Source organism: Trachemys scripta, chromosome 12 (genome assembly GCF_013100865.1).
Source record: "Trachemys scripta elegans isolate TJP31775 chromosome 12, CAS_Tse_1.0, whole genome shotgun sequence".
Classification (NCBI taxonomy): domain Eukaryota; kingdom Metazoa; phylum Chordata; order Testudines; family Emydidae; genus Trachemys; species Trachemys scripta.
This window is the reverse complement of record NC_048309.1, coordinates 11,702,563-11,717,012: the sequence shown is the minus strand read 5'-3', so window position 1 is coordinate 11,717,012 and position 14,450 is coordinate 11,702,563. Positions and strand designations below refer to the sequence as shown.

The 14,450-nt window shown below is 41.6% G+C and overlaps 1 protein-coding gene across 3 annotated transcripts in view; it reads right to left on the bottom strand.

The window, feature by feature from the left end:
* PMEPA1 (prostate transmembrane protein, androgen induced 1) overlaps positions 1-14,450 on the bottom strand; it is a 63,817-nt gene that overhangs the window by 46,694 nt on the left and 2,673 nt on the right. The window contains exon 2 of one of the 3 annotated variants that reach the window (XM_034787500.1): positions 10,204-10,316. The exons of the other annotated variants lie outside the window; for them this stretch is intronic. The gene's annotated coding sequence lies outside the window, so the exon portion shown is untranslated. The remainder of the gene's footprint in view (positions 1-10,203; positions 10,317-14,450) is intronic. 3 annotated transcript variants of the gene reach the window in all.

Genomic DNA, 14,450 nt, shown 5'->3' with positions numbered 1-14,450 from the left:
ACATTACAGATATAGTTTGGCTTGCAAATACAACGAAGAGGAATGTCATCTCCCAGCCTTCTTAAAAAACAAAAAGCAAAACAAAATAACAAATATGTTTAGTTTGGCAAACAGGAAATGTTTTTCCTATAACTTTATTCCTATTATCTTAGGGTTGTTGTTTTTTTCCCCGCTTACGATGCCCCTCATATTTTCAGTTCAGAGTGATCTGGATACAGGATTTTATTATATTAACATTAGAAGCCATAAAAACCATTGTGCAACAGACCTACTGTACCTATTTTTGTAACAGCTAATTTCAAATTTTGCTTAATTTGTTGTTGGTTTTTTGGTGGTTGTTTTTTTTTTTTTTTTCCATTTAAGTGGACTGTGCCTTGCACCTGAGATCTTTTTTTTGGAAGAGACTGTGGCTTGGTTCATTGCAAAACTAATACAAGGCTGCAGTAAAAAATATTCCTAGACATGTAGTCAGGGAAGACGCGCGGGCACACACACAGAGCACATTCTGATCCTACCTATGCCAAGTGAATAAAAAAAAGAATACTGTATAGGATGATGCAAGACTTCTTCAAAGCCATAGGCTCTTTGAGACTGAAGTGCACTTGTCATTTGGAGTGCAACAAAGCTTGATGGCCAAGTGAATAAAGAAGTTCCTTAATGTTCGGGTACAACTGCTACTCTTATTCAAGAAAGGCTGGTTCTTTACTCATTATTCCTACTTAAGGGCCCATTCCCCTCTGGCTCCATAACTGACTAACTAAATTAGACCCATTCACGCATGTTTCCTTCAAATTTGAAATACCTTCTTTCACAACTTAAATATCAATGAATGCAGCTTCTTTAAAAAAAAAACTAATAAAAGGACAGTGAATTTATCCAATTCAGTTTGACCATTATGTTTATTTTTCCTCACAACTCAGTCCTGTGGCAATGACCGATACATGTCCGATGAGAACAGTATTTTCAGTGACACGGCCCTAGAATTCTGCATGATTAAAGTCCTCAGCAAGATATGACAGTAAAAGCTGCAGCAAGAGCAATTCATATATACTGCAAAGCATCAGTCATTCCAGGGTTGGAGAATGAGGCTTCATCACTTCATATGCAACCAGCTAAAATCATTAAAAATATTATACTAAACTTGGAGCATGAGAGGGAGACAAAACGAGAATATTTTAGTCTTTGAAGTTACTATATACCAACAAGTTATACAGTACGACATAGGAAAGGAACCTTTCCTTAAAAGTCTCCACTACAGGTCTAAGACAAGTACATAGGAGATACCGTATCCTAAACTGGGAACAATTAAAACCTAAGCTAATTTTCACTCTGGAATGAGTAAAACAGAACAATGTGACTTATGGTTAAGTATTATAAAGGGGGAACTTTACTGGCCAATGTTCCCTCACTGCTGAGCTCAGTTTTGAAGGGACCGATGTTGTATATGCTGGGGGTGGAGGGGGGGCTATTGGAGCCAATGGAGCACACAGGCCAATTGAGACACTGAGTAGGGGTGGAAGGGAGGCTGTTTGCTCCCTCTCAGGCATGGGAAGGAGGAGAGGGGGAACCACAGCATTTCCTACACCTGTACAAAAGGTTTAGGACTTGGTTTTCAGAGTAGCAGAGCCCCTGCAGCTCCCATTGACTTCCCTGGAGTTTGACGTTGGTACCTCTGAAAATTGGGCCTATAATGTGCATGTTTCACATCACTGCCTTCTCAAAGCACTAGCAGGTGTAAAGTGGCATCAAGCCTACCGTGCACCAACAGGCCAGAGCAAGCACAGAGACACCAGAAAACTTGGCCCCACTAAAGCCAATGGCAAAACTCCCAGTTGCTTAGAGGGCCAGAATTTCACCCCAAATGCTTTACTGAGAATTAGAGAACGTTCTCCTGCTCAGAAATCCTTTCCCCCTCCCCCCAATGTGGAAACTGGATGGCCAAGGCCTCTGTGAATTCATCTCAGCTCCACAAGGCCCTTGAGCAAACCTCTTCCCACCCAGCCACCCTCTTTGTGCATGTGATTAACGGAGAGCACGGCTACTGTATTGTGGGTGCTCCTGCACACATGTGATGGCAGCAGGGGCCTTTGTATTTTAAACCACTAACTCCATCCAGGGGACCCCACCCTTGGCCACACACCCCAAAGGAATGTTCAGATTAGCCAAGTCTGTGTGAGTAACTCCACTAGACATTAGTGTGTGTCTAGGATCCGCAACAGCAGCATGTGGAATGCAGAACAGGTGAGGTGTGTGGAGAGCAGGAGAGGTTTGGGACATGACTTCACTATGTTTTCCATTTGAAGGTTTTTTAAAAAATAAAATAAAATTAAAAAAAGTCCAACCCAACACATTAAAGGTTGAATTTTCAAACTTTCACAACACAGAGTTAGGCCAATGCTGAGCACTTAGAAAAAAAATCTCACTTTAAGAGTGTAATCCTAGCCCTGGGACTGAGAACAGTAAAGCATTTTCAAAGGTTGCAAGAACCCGCAACTCCCATTCAAGTCAGTGGAAACCACAGGTGTCCAGCACATCTGAGAATCAGGCTACACTTACTTAGGATCCTAATTATGGATTTAGAAGCATTAATTTAGGTACTCAGGTTTGAAAATTTTGGCCCCAATGTTCAATGGCTAGAAGTCTCATGGGACTTGATCCAAATGGCATGGCTCCCTTCCCACACCCTGCAGGTAAGTCTAGCACGTGACTTACCCAGTCTCTTAGTTTAAATAAAGTGAGAGTGGGAGAGGAATACAATTCAGACATCAGAAGAGATTCATCAGTGTTTGAGCAAAAGTTCACGTCAGTTCTCCTCCTGGAGTCGATTTCCTGTTTGGGCCATTTGTGGGTGCACACACAGCACGTATACAAAAGAGCCAAGATGGTCAGGGACACAACCCTATGCTCTGCGTGTCCCTAAACCTCTGACTGCCAGAAACTGGGACTGGATGAGAGGGGATGGATCACTCGATAATTACCCTGTTCTGTTCATTCCCTCTGAAGCATCTGGCACTGACCACTGCTGGAAGACAAGCTACTGGGCTAGATGACCATTGGTCTGACCCAATAAGATCGTTCTTATGTCCAGCTAGTCAAAGTGTTTAAAATTTCAATTTCAAAAATTGATGAAGTTTGTGCCAAATTATTCCCATTTCTCAGCCAGCCCTAGTGCACATGTTCAACTTACTGAGTAATCAAGCCACTGATATCTGGGCTTCAATTTACTCTTCTGTAAGCTAGGTGCACCACAGATGTGAGGAAATCAACCCCTCCTGGAAAGGGGTACCCTTGAACTTGAGCATGTTGCAAATTTCATGAATTACATGTATGTTGCCTCTCAAACCCATCTCCAGTGTAATGCTTACCCACCTCCCTGTGAGAGGTATTTATAAAGCACTTTGAGATCTGTACACTGCAAGTGTTAAGTCTTGTATAACACCACTTTTATTTCATGCGTGAAGCATTTCAGTTTAAGACAAAAGGGCTATATACGATCCTACACTTGCAGCAGAACTCATTGGCTTCATGGCTGCATGAAGATTAAAGATGATTCTATGGCCCAAAATGTGCCTCTTAGTCCTTCCCACATTGGCAAGCTGGTAGTAGTCGACAAACAGCAAGAGGACGGATGGTCCAGTGGTTAGGGCACTAGTTTAGGATTTAGGGCTCAATTCCCTGCTCCACCCTGTGTGACCTCGGGCAAGTCACTTAGCCTCTCTGTGCCTCAGTTTCCCAATCAGTAAAAGTGGTAATGATACTAGAACCTCACAGGGCTATTGTGAGGATAAATACATTTAAGATTGTGAAAAGCACTTTGAGATCTACAAAGGAGAAGAACTATAAGAGCTAGGTATTATTATGACTACAACAGCTGTCCCTTGATACTCTTATTAGGACTTTCCCTTCTCTCCCACCTACCGCAAACCCCCTTCTTGCTTCTGGCAGCATAGACAACAAGTGCCACGGCGGTGCCTGTGTTTGTCTTTACTACATGTCTAAGCAACGCTGAGGCAACTCTGAATCCCCCAAACAAGACAGAACACAGGAGTTTCTATCTGAGCAGAGCACAGTTTGAATATTTGGTGCACTTAACATTGATGCATTCGTTCACTTGAGCACAGAGTGAAATTAATTCTCACCACTAGTCAAATGCAAAGGAGAAAAAGTCACTCCAGAATAGATGTCCTGACTAGAACCAGCTCTCCACTCAGACAGGATAACACCCAGGAAGCCAATGGAGCTGCATCTGAGAGGAGAATCAACCCACTTGCTCACTGTATTTACCTTTCTAAGCTGTCCCATGGAAGTTTTGCTGGATAAGTAAAAATGGAATGCTATCCCTGCTCATGAACATGCAAGTATTGGGCCAAATTCTGAGTGCAATGGAATAATGGCATATACCAGTGCAATCCTGGATAACAGAGAGCAAGGGTTAAGCCATTATCTACAAAGACAATTAATGTCAGCCTCTAGATTTTGAGGTTGGTTGAAGGGAACTATCACTGTAGTTATGTTTGTTAAAAATAAATAAATCACTATCTCAGTACACTTGGGTCAGATACACTAAGTGGAAATGATAGCATTTAAATGTAATCTATTGTAATGAGCCTTAGCAACAAGCAGAAAGTGGTTTTTAAGTAATGGTTAGTGTTGTTTAACTGGTTACATTCACCAGTGTAATTGACACCTATTCCATCATCCTTAATACACCCACTTCTTTCTCTGATACCATAAATAGATTAGAAAAGTTTCTGCAGATGGCCATGACCCCATTTGTTTGTGCACTTAGCCATGTATGAATCACTCTTGGCTTGTAGCACTACTCTGGAATTACTGAAAGATAACTAGTCGGCACAGACACCAATAAATGAATCATGCTTTCCACAAGACCAAACCTTTGGGCTTTTACAGACACCAATTACAAAGTAAAAAGAAAAGAACAAAGAAATTACTCAGTCTGTTTGCACAGTGTCATGCAAAGTTGATTAATAGTTTTACAGAATTATTTCTGACAATGTTTGCAGAAGCTTACAGTATCAAAGTGTCTACTTGACATTTTGGACAGAATGTGAAGAAGTGATACAAGACCCAAAAAACCCCAAAAAAACAAACAAAAAATTCCTCCATATATCCTTGCAAAATGTATATAGATTTTTGTAATTAAATATTTTCACTTTTAGTAACTTTAAAACTGTTGGTTAATCAGCAGCTTGCATGTGCGTATTTAATCATCAAGCTAAATTCTACTTGTTGGACTGCATGAGTCGAGTTTGCAAATGTGGGCAATTAAGTTGCACCTGCTGAGGGGCAATTCCATATTACATGCCCAAATTTTCAAGCTGCAGATGCAAACAAACAGTACTAATAGCCTGGCATCAGCAACCATGTTTGCACATGTAAATGCTTTTGTGCATGTATTTTAAGTGCTAAATTAACCATATATAATTGAGAATCACGGTCAACTTTGTTAGGTGATTTGTGTAGCGTTGTACGTATATTGTGCATGCCTGCGCGCACACACAATTTGAAGGCATTACAGAAATACACCGATACATACAGAATAACTTCAACAAGCATCTTGAGAAGTTAAAAATGATGTGCTAGATCTCAGTATGAAAAATCGATAGTCCAACTGACATTAAAATGCATCTCAAAGAAGAAAACAAACTCTTCTAAATACAGCATAAATGCACCTTATTAAATACAAATTCTAAAGTTCAAGGGTACTGTTCTACTGTATAAATTATACATGACTCTCAAAATTTTTACTACACATACTGCAAAATTACTATTAGGTCATAAAACAGAAATAAGGTTTAGGAGGACTCAGTGCCAATATCAGGCATGTGAGCACGCATCACTTGTAAATTCAGCTACCATGCTTGCAGGTTTTACAAGATACATGGCCATGAGCACCCATAAGCCCAATATCAGCATCCAAACTCAAGTACGTGCACAGCATAATAAAGTCAAATTGAAGGAAGACATTTTAGTTCTAGAGAAGGATGCAGAAAAATACAAGTTAAATATACACAAGGCATTGTTTGTCCTAAGGCATTCATATAAGACTAAGTATTACATGGATCTGGAGACCTGGGTTCACGTGCTAGTTTAGATTACAAATGGAATGGAGCTGGTCTCTTCCAAACACCAGCTGACCAGTGCCCACAAGCAGAAAGCTACCAGTCTGGGGCAGTTGGACATCTCTGCCCTAGAAAGTCCTGTGACTGGAGCAGTAGAAAAGCAACAAGTCAGTACTAGAATAGGGTTACCATATTTCAACACTGAAAAAAGAGGACACTCCACGGGGGCCTGGCCCTGCCCCAACTCCGCCCCTTCCCCACCCCCGGCCCCACCTCAACTCTGCCCCAGCCCCGCCCCAACCCTGCCCCTTCCCCAAAGCCCCTGCTCCAACTCTGCCCCCTCCTCTGAGCACCCTGCATTCCCCCTCCTCCTTCCCGCTCTGATCTTGGTTGGGGGTTGCTAAGTGCTTCCCTGCTCCCCACTCACCCTGCAGCCTCTGTGACCCCTGCTCCCCACTCGCCCTGCAGCCCCTGCACCTCCCCGCCTGCCCTGCCCCTGCAGCCCCTATGCCCCTGCCTGCACTGCTCCTCCTCGCCCTGCAGCCCCTGCACCCCCCGCACCTGCAGCCTCTGCGCCCCCCGCCTGCCCTGCTCCCCCGGCAGCCTCTGCCTGCTGGGGGCTTCAGACGCTCGGCAGCGCGGGTCCCTGCAGCTTCCTTCCTGCCGCCGAGCATGTTCCCCAGCCTGTCCCCGTGGGAAACAGCTCCCGCGGCGCCGGGTTCCAAGCTGCGCGGGCAATGGGGCCACAGGAAAGGTCCCCAGTGGCCGGGGGGGGGTCCCCGCCCGCGAGGGAAGCCAGAGCCCCCCCCGTTCCCCACCTGAGCATTGTAGCTGGGGCAGCGGGGCTGCGCTGCAGACCCGGCGGATCGTGCTGGGCGGACCCTGGCTTATGCCTCCCTATTTCCCCGGACATGTCCGGCTCTTTGGAAATTCCCCCCGGATGGGGATTTGAGCACCAAAAAGCCGGACATGTCCGGGGAAATCCGGACATATGGTAACCCTATACTAGAAGGCACTGGTGAAGCTATTTGTGAAAGCCTGCTTTCTAGGCCCTCATCCTTAAAGATATCAGCTTCCCAACCAAAAAATAAATCTTGCACAGATCAGCTTCAAGAAAGAAGGATTATGTTCAAGAAGTAAATTAAATCAAACCTTTTTAAAATGTCTTCTGTGTTTCTATCCATCTTTCTTCTAGATCAGGGATCGGCAACCTTTGGCCTGCAGCCCGCCAGGGTAAGCACCCTGGCGAGCCGGACTGGTTTGTTTACCTGCCGCATCTGCAGATTCAGCCGATCACAGCTCCCGCTGGCCGCGGTTTGCCACTCCAGGACAATGGGGGCTGCGGGAAGCGGCATTGGCCGAGGTATGTGCTGGCCACCGCTTCCCGCCACCCCCATTGGCCTGGAATGGCGAACCGCAGCAAGTGGGAGCCGTAATCGGCCAAACCTGTGGACTCAGCAAGTAAACAAACCTGGCCACGTGCCAAAGGTTGCTGATCCCTGTTCTAGACAAACCTGGATCCACGTTACATCCATCAAACACAACAGCCATCATTTCGCATATGTGAGAGATTATGTGGGTAACAAGCACCCTAGATTTTTTCTGGGGACCAATTGTTAATTTGGTCAGGAAGGTGAGGTGGAGGTTGTAGAAAAGATTCTGAAACAACTAGAGAAAACCAAGCAAATTATTTGTACAAGATGTCTGAAATGTTCATTTAAGTCACTATCTTTGAATATGTAAGATACAAGACTAAGCAGATTTATCTGCTAAATAATAAAAAAAGTGTCTTATTTAGGGAGAAAAATCTAAATCAGAGACCCTCAGCATTAGGTAGAAGGGAGACAGTCAAGATAAGTCCTGTATAATATACAGTGTTCAAAATGCTAGTGCCAGTTTAGGTTTCTCACTGGAGAAAGTTAGTGTATTCAAAAGAAACTCAAAGCTTTGATAATAAATTAACATCTCTACTAATTTCCTGTTTGGCGTAATCATGCCGTTAGCAGGTATACCACTACATGTGATGAGCTAGAATTTTTAGCTGGCTCCAAGGCAGACAATAAATAATAATTCCTAGCACTTATATGGCGCTTTTCATCAGGAGATCTCGAAATCCTGTATTTTACAGATGAGGAACTAATAATAAATGTCTGGTAATATGTTTTTGCTATTCTTTTTAATAAAAAATCAAACCTCTGCATCACAGACTTAGAAAGAAAATTATGAAAAAATTTCATTACAAAGAAACATTTAAAATGCAGATCAAAGTGCTGCCTTCTAAGCAATATTCCTTGGCAAACCATCAAAGCCCCTTTTACCTGAAATAGTTTGTCATCCTTATTCAGAGGATTTGGGTAACTGATACAGCTGAAATTTATCTGAAAAGAGATACTGCCTCCTCAAATTATCCAATAGCCTTCAGAAAGTCCATTGAGTTTATTTTAAGTCATTTTTGGCAGTGTTAAGCAAATTACCTTTTACCAAAAAAGTAAAAATAAAATCAATCTGTAGTCCTTTGGAATTGTTGAAAACACTTCGGAATCAACAAATTATATCTATCCCACCCTGTACATGACTATTCTAGCCTTTCAAATACTAACAATATTTGTACAGTATGTGTGTTTGGACAATGTAATATTCTGCACTTGTACCTTGACCACTCTTCAAGGAATTCAATCAAAGACCACGAACTGTTGCAACAGTGAAGTAGGGAAGAAGCTACAGATGGAAACATAGGCACAGTGAGACGAAGGGTAAAATCCTGGTCTCACTGAAGTTCAATGGAGTCTTGGGATGAAATCCCGGCTCCACTCAAAATCAGTGAAAAAACTCCCATTGACTTCAGTTGGGCCAGGATTTCACTTTTCATTAACATCAATGCGACAGGGATTTGATTTCAAGGAACAGATCTCCGGCTGGTGTCAATGATTATAGCTTCATTCATCTCAGTGGAGCTATCACCATTTACACCAGATGAGGATCTGCCCCAAATGACCTGACCAAGATCACCCAGCAATTTAGTCAGAGCTATCCCCACAACCCCTGACTCTAATGAACGAACTGGCACATTCTCTCTCTGGATCTTGGTCTTAGTGCTTGCATACAACTCCCATTAATATTAATGGCCCCTTTGCTGCATGTTTGTTTAGGCGTATACCCGGGTGAACAAAGAATATACATAATGCAGCAGAGGGCCCCTTGTACATCTCTACTTGTATGCCTTCCATGCCAGGAGTTGCCAGTAACAAGGCAAAATAAATACTGCTGATAACAGACATATTGTAACCATCTGAACCAAAGAACTTAAAGTACTGGATTCGAAAGTGTGCCACACATGCCATTTCTTTATACAAAGCAAATGTTCTTCATTGAAAGATGTTTTTTATTTGAAGACCATTACAAGTAAATAGCCCTTTAGCTGATCAGAATTACTAAATTCTAACTGGTAATATTAAACTGATACAAGACCAACACCTGTGACTGTACAACTATTTACCACCAGAGCAAAATCTAGATCACCGCAGTTACTGTCCGTGAGAGTTACTATCTATTTACGTGGTTCCCTTGGAAAGGCCTTCTCATTTCTATCCATTAATAATTTAGGTTTTCAAATTCATTCGGGGATTCCATTGAGCCTGCCAGCTCTCTGACCAAGAGATTTTAGCATGTTCGGAGAGCAACAGCTAAAGAAAAACAATAATAATTTAAAAGGAGAACTTACTTCTTTTAGGCACCTACTCCTTACATTTTCAAAGAAATCAGGAAAGTCAAGCTAAATTATTTTTTTAAATATTGAAAAATGTGGAGAAAACCTCAGTCCCTACTGAATGTAGCTATTTATCAAATGCATTTCTACAACATCCATCAGGCACCCCAATCATTAGTATTCAAGAACCTGATATAATTTCAGTACACCTAAAACCAATAAAAAAAGGACTTATTCAGTGGGTGACACACACTTCCATGACACAGAGTAACAAAATTTATCGTATCAAATATTCTCCTAAGTCTACCACGATACTGACCGAAAAGAAGAGTTAGTGGTATCACGTCAGTGCTTTGCATCATACATGATTTCAGGTGCCCCCCTTCCAATGCATGCCACCTGACTTTGACCCACCTTGTGGTATCAGGACATGGAGTACAGCACAGAAGAAGAAGAAAAAAGTCTGACTCTCTTTCTTTTAAATGTACTTGATACTGGTTCTTCCTCCATCTCTTTTATAATCAACACTGAATGAAGGGAATAAAGCACAAAGATTGAAGTCATTGTCCTGGGGCACATAATAAATCATCACTTTAAGACCCCTGTGATATCTAGGCACAGTAGGGAGAGAAGGTAAGTTATATCTATGTCTTCTCTGAAAAAAAAAGTATGTTTTTAACAGAGATAGAGATAGCTAGCTCGAGATACCTATGTAAAATCCCAGTGGAGACAAAGCATTGGTAGTGCTTCCCTTAAAGTAGCTACAACCTGTTCCCTGTCTGCTCTTGGATTTTACAGGAGATGACTATCTTTGTAAAAACACACTTCCCCTCCTCCTCACCCCCCATAAAGACACAACCAAAGAGAGGCAGAACTCTCCTGACTTTGGTTTGTATATATCAAATTGAGATTTCAGCAACAAAGTAGGCTTTGCGTAAAGAGACAGCAGCTTTTTTAAAAGCTGGTAGCAGACCTGTGCTGTTTATGGGCCGTTCTCTGACATGTACGGGTCTTGTTTATGAAAACTGTAGTCAAAAACTATATTGTGTGACAGAAAAGTCAATATTTTAGTAACTCAGATTCTTTCAGTCAACAGAGGGCAAGAGGTCAAGTGCTGCCACTGACACAGGATGTCAATGATGACACACATTTGAAAAGAAATAGTTTGGGGGCGGAAAGGAGACGTGATACTAGGGTGAGCCATCTGTATTTGGTTATTAAACTCAAGAATGCAAAGATTTAAAAGTTCTACCTTCAGAAAGAAATCCACTTAGATGGTCAACTCAGAATGGTTTCAAACCAGCAATCTAAGCCACTTTTAAATTTGTGTATAGCGTCTGGTTTCTCATTAAGAAATGTTCTCATTTCCATAGTTAAAGAATATTTTAACTACTTTAATAATAAAAATAATAAATCTGCAGAATATTTTGGTTAACATCAGTAGAAGATAACTGATCAGCCCCTTACTCACTGTGAATAATAGCACCTTACCCCTTAAGCATTCCCACTGAAGTCATTAGTGTTTTGCACCTGCATCACGCTAGCATGTTGAAGTTCTAGGAAAGCGCAGAAGCATTCTCTGGTCCTGGGTGTCCAGCCCTACCTATGGCAGCCTGACTTCCTCAGAAAAGTCCTTTGTGGTCTAAAATAACCCTGCAGAGTTCAGAGCTTGGCATTCACAAGGAACCCATTACCAGTACTAATGACTCTAGTGCTGGACAAACTGGGCAGTCACAAGACTCGTCCATGGAGAACATGGAACTGAATAAAAACAGCTTTGCTGTTTTTAGCAAGCAGGAAAGCGAGCTATTGAATGAAGGGTGCAGCACTGATTTGTTTATTCAGCTGAATAATTAGTTATTTACAGACTCAGCCAACACTAAAATCACCCCTGACCTCCTTCACCCAGCCAGATGATTAGGGCCATAGAGAAGACGTCTGTCTGGTTTAACGTGGCGCAGAATACTGGCACTACGGCAAGTCAGGCTGTCTACACTGCCACTTTCAGCGCTAAAACTTTTGTCGTTCAGGGGTGTGAAAAAACACCACCCTGAGCAACAAAAGTTTTAGTGCTGAAAAGCGCCAGTATAGACAGCGCTTTATGGCTGATAAAGCTACCACCGCTCATTCGGGATGGGTTTTTGGTTTTTTTCCCCGATTGGCCGGGAGAGCTCTCCCCTGGCGATAAAGCGTGTCTACACTGCCCACGTCACGGTGCTGCCAGTGCTGAGTTTAAAAAAAAAAAAAAAAAAAAAAAAAGGGGCAAAAGAAAACCAAAAAACCCCTTTACAATCCTAATCCCAGAGTGCCACCAACAGATGCCACCTGCTTTAATCTGTCTAAATACTCATGCTTGTCATATGGACTAAAGACTGCACCAAAATATTGTTGAGTCAATTTCACGGTTTACCTACTTATAGAGAGAGGGTTAAATTAAAAAGAGTTTGCAGTTATGCTACTTTCCTGCCGCATTCCTACACTATATTTACAGCTACAAAATGGACTGCTTTTAGGGCCAGTTAAAATAGTTATTTTAAAAAGATAAGTCAAATAGCCAGTGAAAAACTCTGCTAATAATCAGTCCTGTGGAGGCACAACTCTGTCTTTTCTATTAAATCCAGACGAGGAGCAGCGTTCGTGTAGCTAGTCCTGTTTTACACGGAAAGGTAACAACTCTGGCCTCACAGAAATTAGCTAATTGCCAGCAATTTAAAGTAACCTACTTCAAAATAAACTGAAGTTAGAAGAACTAATGTTATGGGCCTGATTCAAAGCCCAATGAAGTCATTGAAAAGGCTTCCCATCCACTTCGGTGGGTTTTGGGTCAGGATCACGGTGCTGATTGACTGACAACATAGGAAAAAGGCACAGTATTAGAAAGACACTGTTTGTAGAGCAGGCCACTGACTTGCACTGCAAACCTGCACCATGCGGACTTCCTTACAAAGGAAGGAAAACCTTCTAGTAACAGCTTGAAGTGCAACGTTCCTGCATTTGCTCAATCAAGGATATATATATATTTTTAGAGGTACTGTCCATTTTCAGATTTTTCTCCAGTTTCTGAAAAACTCTGCAGCAGACAGATGCCAATCACTGATGTTGCTATATATCAAGGAATAAGATTCAAAAACAGCCCAAATGGTTCCAAAAAGAAACTCCTGCCATGAGTCAAACTGTAAGAGAGACTTTTTCTTCAAAAGACAGACCGTGCAGATGCGATTTCTTTTAATAATGCTACTTTTGACATCATCACTGCCTTGATCTGACCTAGTTTTAAAAAAAATAAAAAGTTCCTTAGATTCATTATGCTGTGGGACAGAGAAATAATTTACATTCATTCCCTGGTTGGCATAAAAGAGAGCCATATCTTTATTACGTATTTATATAGTACTATTGGTATGCATACCTAACATGATCTGTTATAGTCAAAAAAGAATAATGGTCTATTCAGTACTGGTAGTGTTAATAAAATCAGGCAAATCCAGCTTAGTTTTGTCTGAACATGAATGAGATTAAATCAAGATTAAAGGTGCATACCGTACAAAGGGCATAGTTTATTTTAAAATTCAAGATGAACACGTTTTCGTGCCCAGCGTGTGAATGCCAATAGATTTTTCAAAATTCAAACAACCTGAGTCAGCCCAAGATGTGCAGGGAAATGCAGGAATCTGACCATCCAAAATCCTAAGGGCCCAATGCTGTCCTGAACCCTCTCTGTACAATGGGCAAAATTCCCTGCTGGCATCAATGGGCACAGCTCAATTTACTTTCACCTACTTACACCAGGAACTAATTTGGCCCAATAGGGTTGCCTGAGCGTAAGTGAGGGCAGGTCTGTGCCCCAAATTTCCATTTTTCATTCAATGCACCAACACACCCAGGTTCAGATTCTGCCCTGACTCCAGTAGCGTTGCACGGGGTGTAAATCAGATCAGAATCTGGCCTTCTAGATGTAGAAAAACCACACAGGCTGAAACACTTTGACAAAATTGAGTTTCCAGACAATACATTTAAAAATAATAACTATAAAAGCCAATCAACTTCTCAAACAACAATAACAAAAAACTACAAAAAAAACCCTACCCCTGAAACTAAAAGCCCTCACATCAAACCATAGCTCACTTTCTATCTCAGCTCCATACGGTCCATTTTCAAAAGGCAGAATGGCAAACACAAAACTGGAGATATTTGGTCTGACAATGTACTCACTGCTACTCCATTTTTATGGATTTATTTTGCTCCATTTCTGTCTGTAGCCCTCTGAGCCCCAAATAACTACACGCATACATACAATTTAAATGTAATGGCTAATTAAGATACCTAAAAACAAGATTTATCTGTTAAAGTGTTGACAACACTAACCTTATGGGTCAAAATCTCCTGAGCATCACTTAATCAGAAGGGAGAAAAATGTTGTCTATCTGGAAGAGCAGACAACTAAATTAACCAAACTGCCTCAGAGTCAGCCCAAATATCATTATGTTTATGTTTATATTATTAGCTGAGGGGAAGGACCTAAATAAAAAAAAAATGATGAATTTGAAAAGGATTTATTTCATATATATATATATATACACACTGAGTGGGGGAAGATGGATGATGATAATTGTCCATTGTATAAACTACTCAAAATTATATATGGAGGTAGCATTAAATGCAGT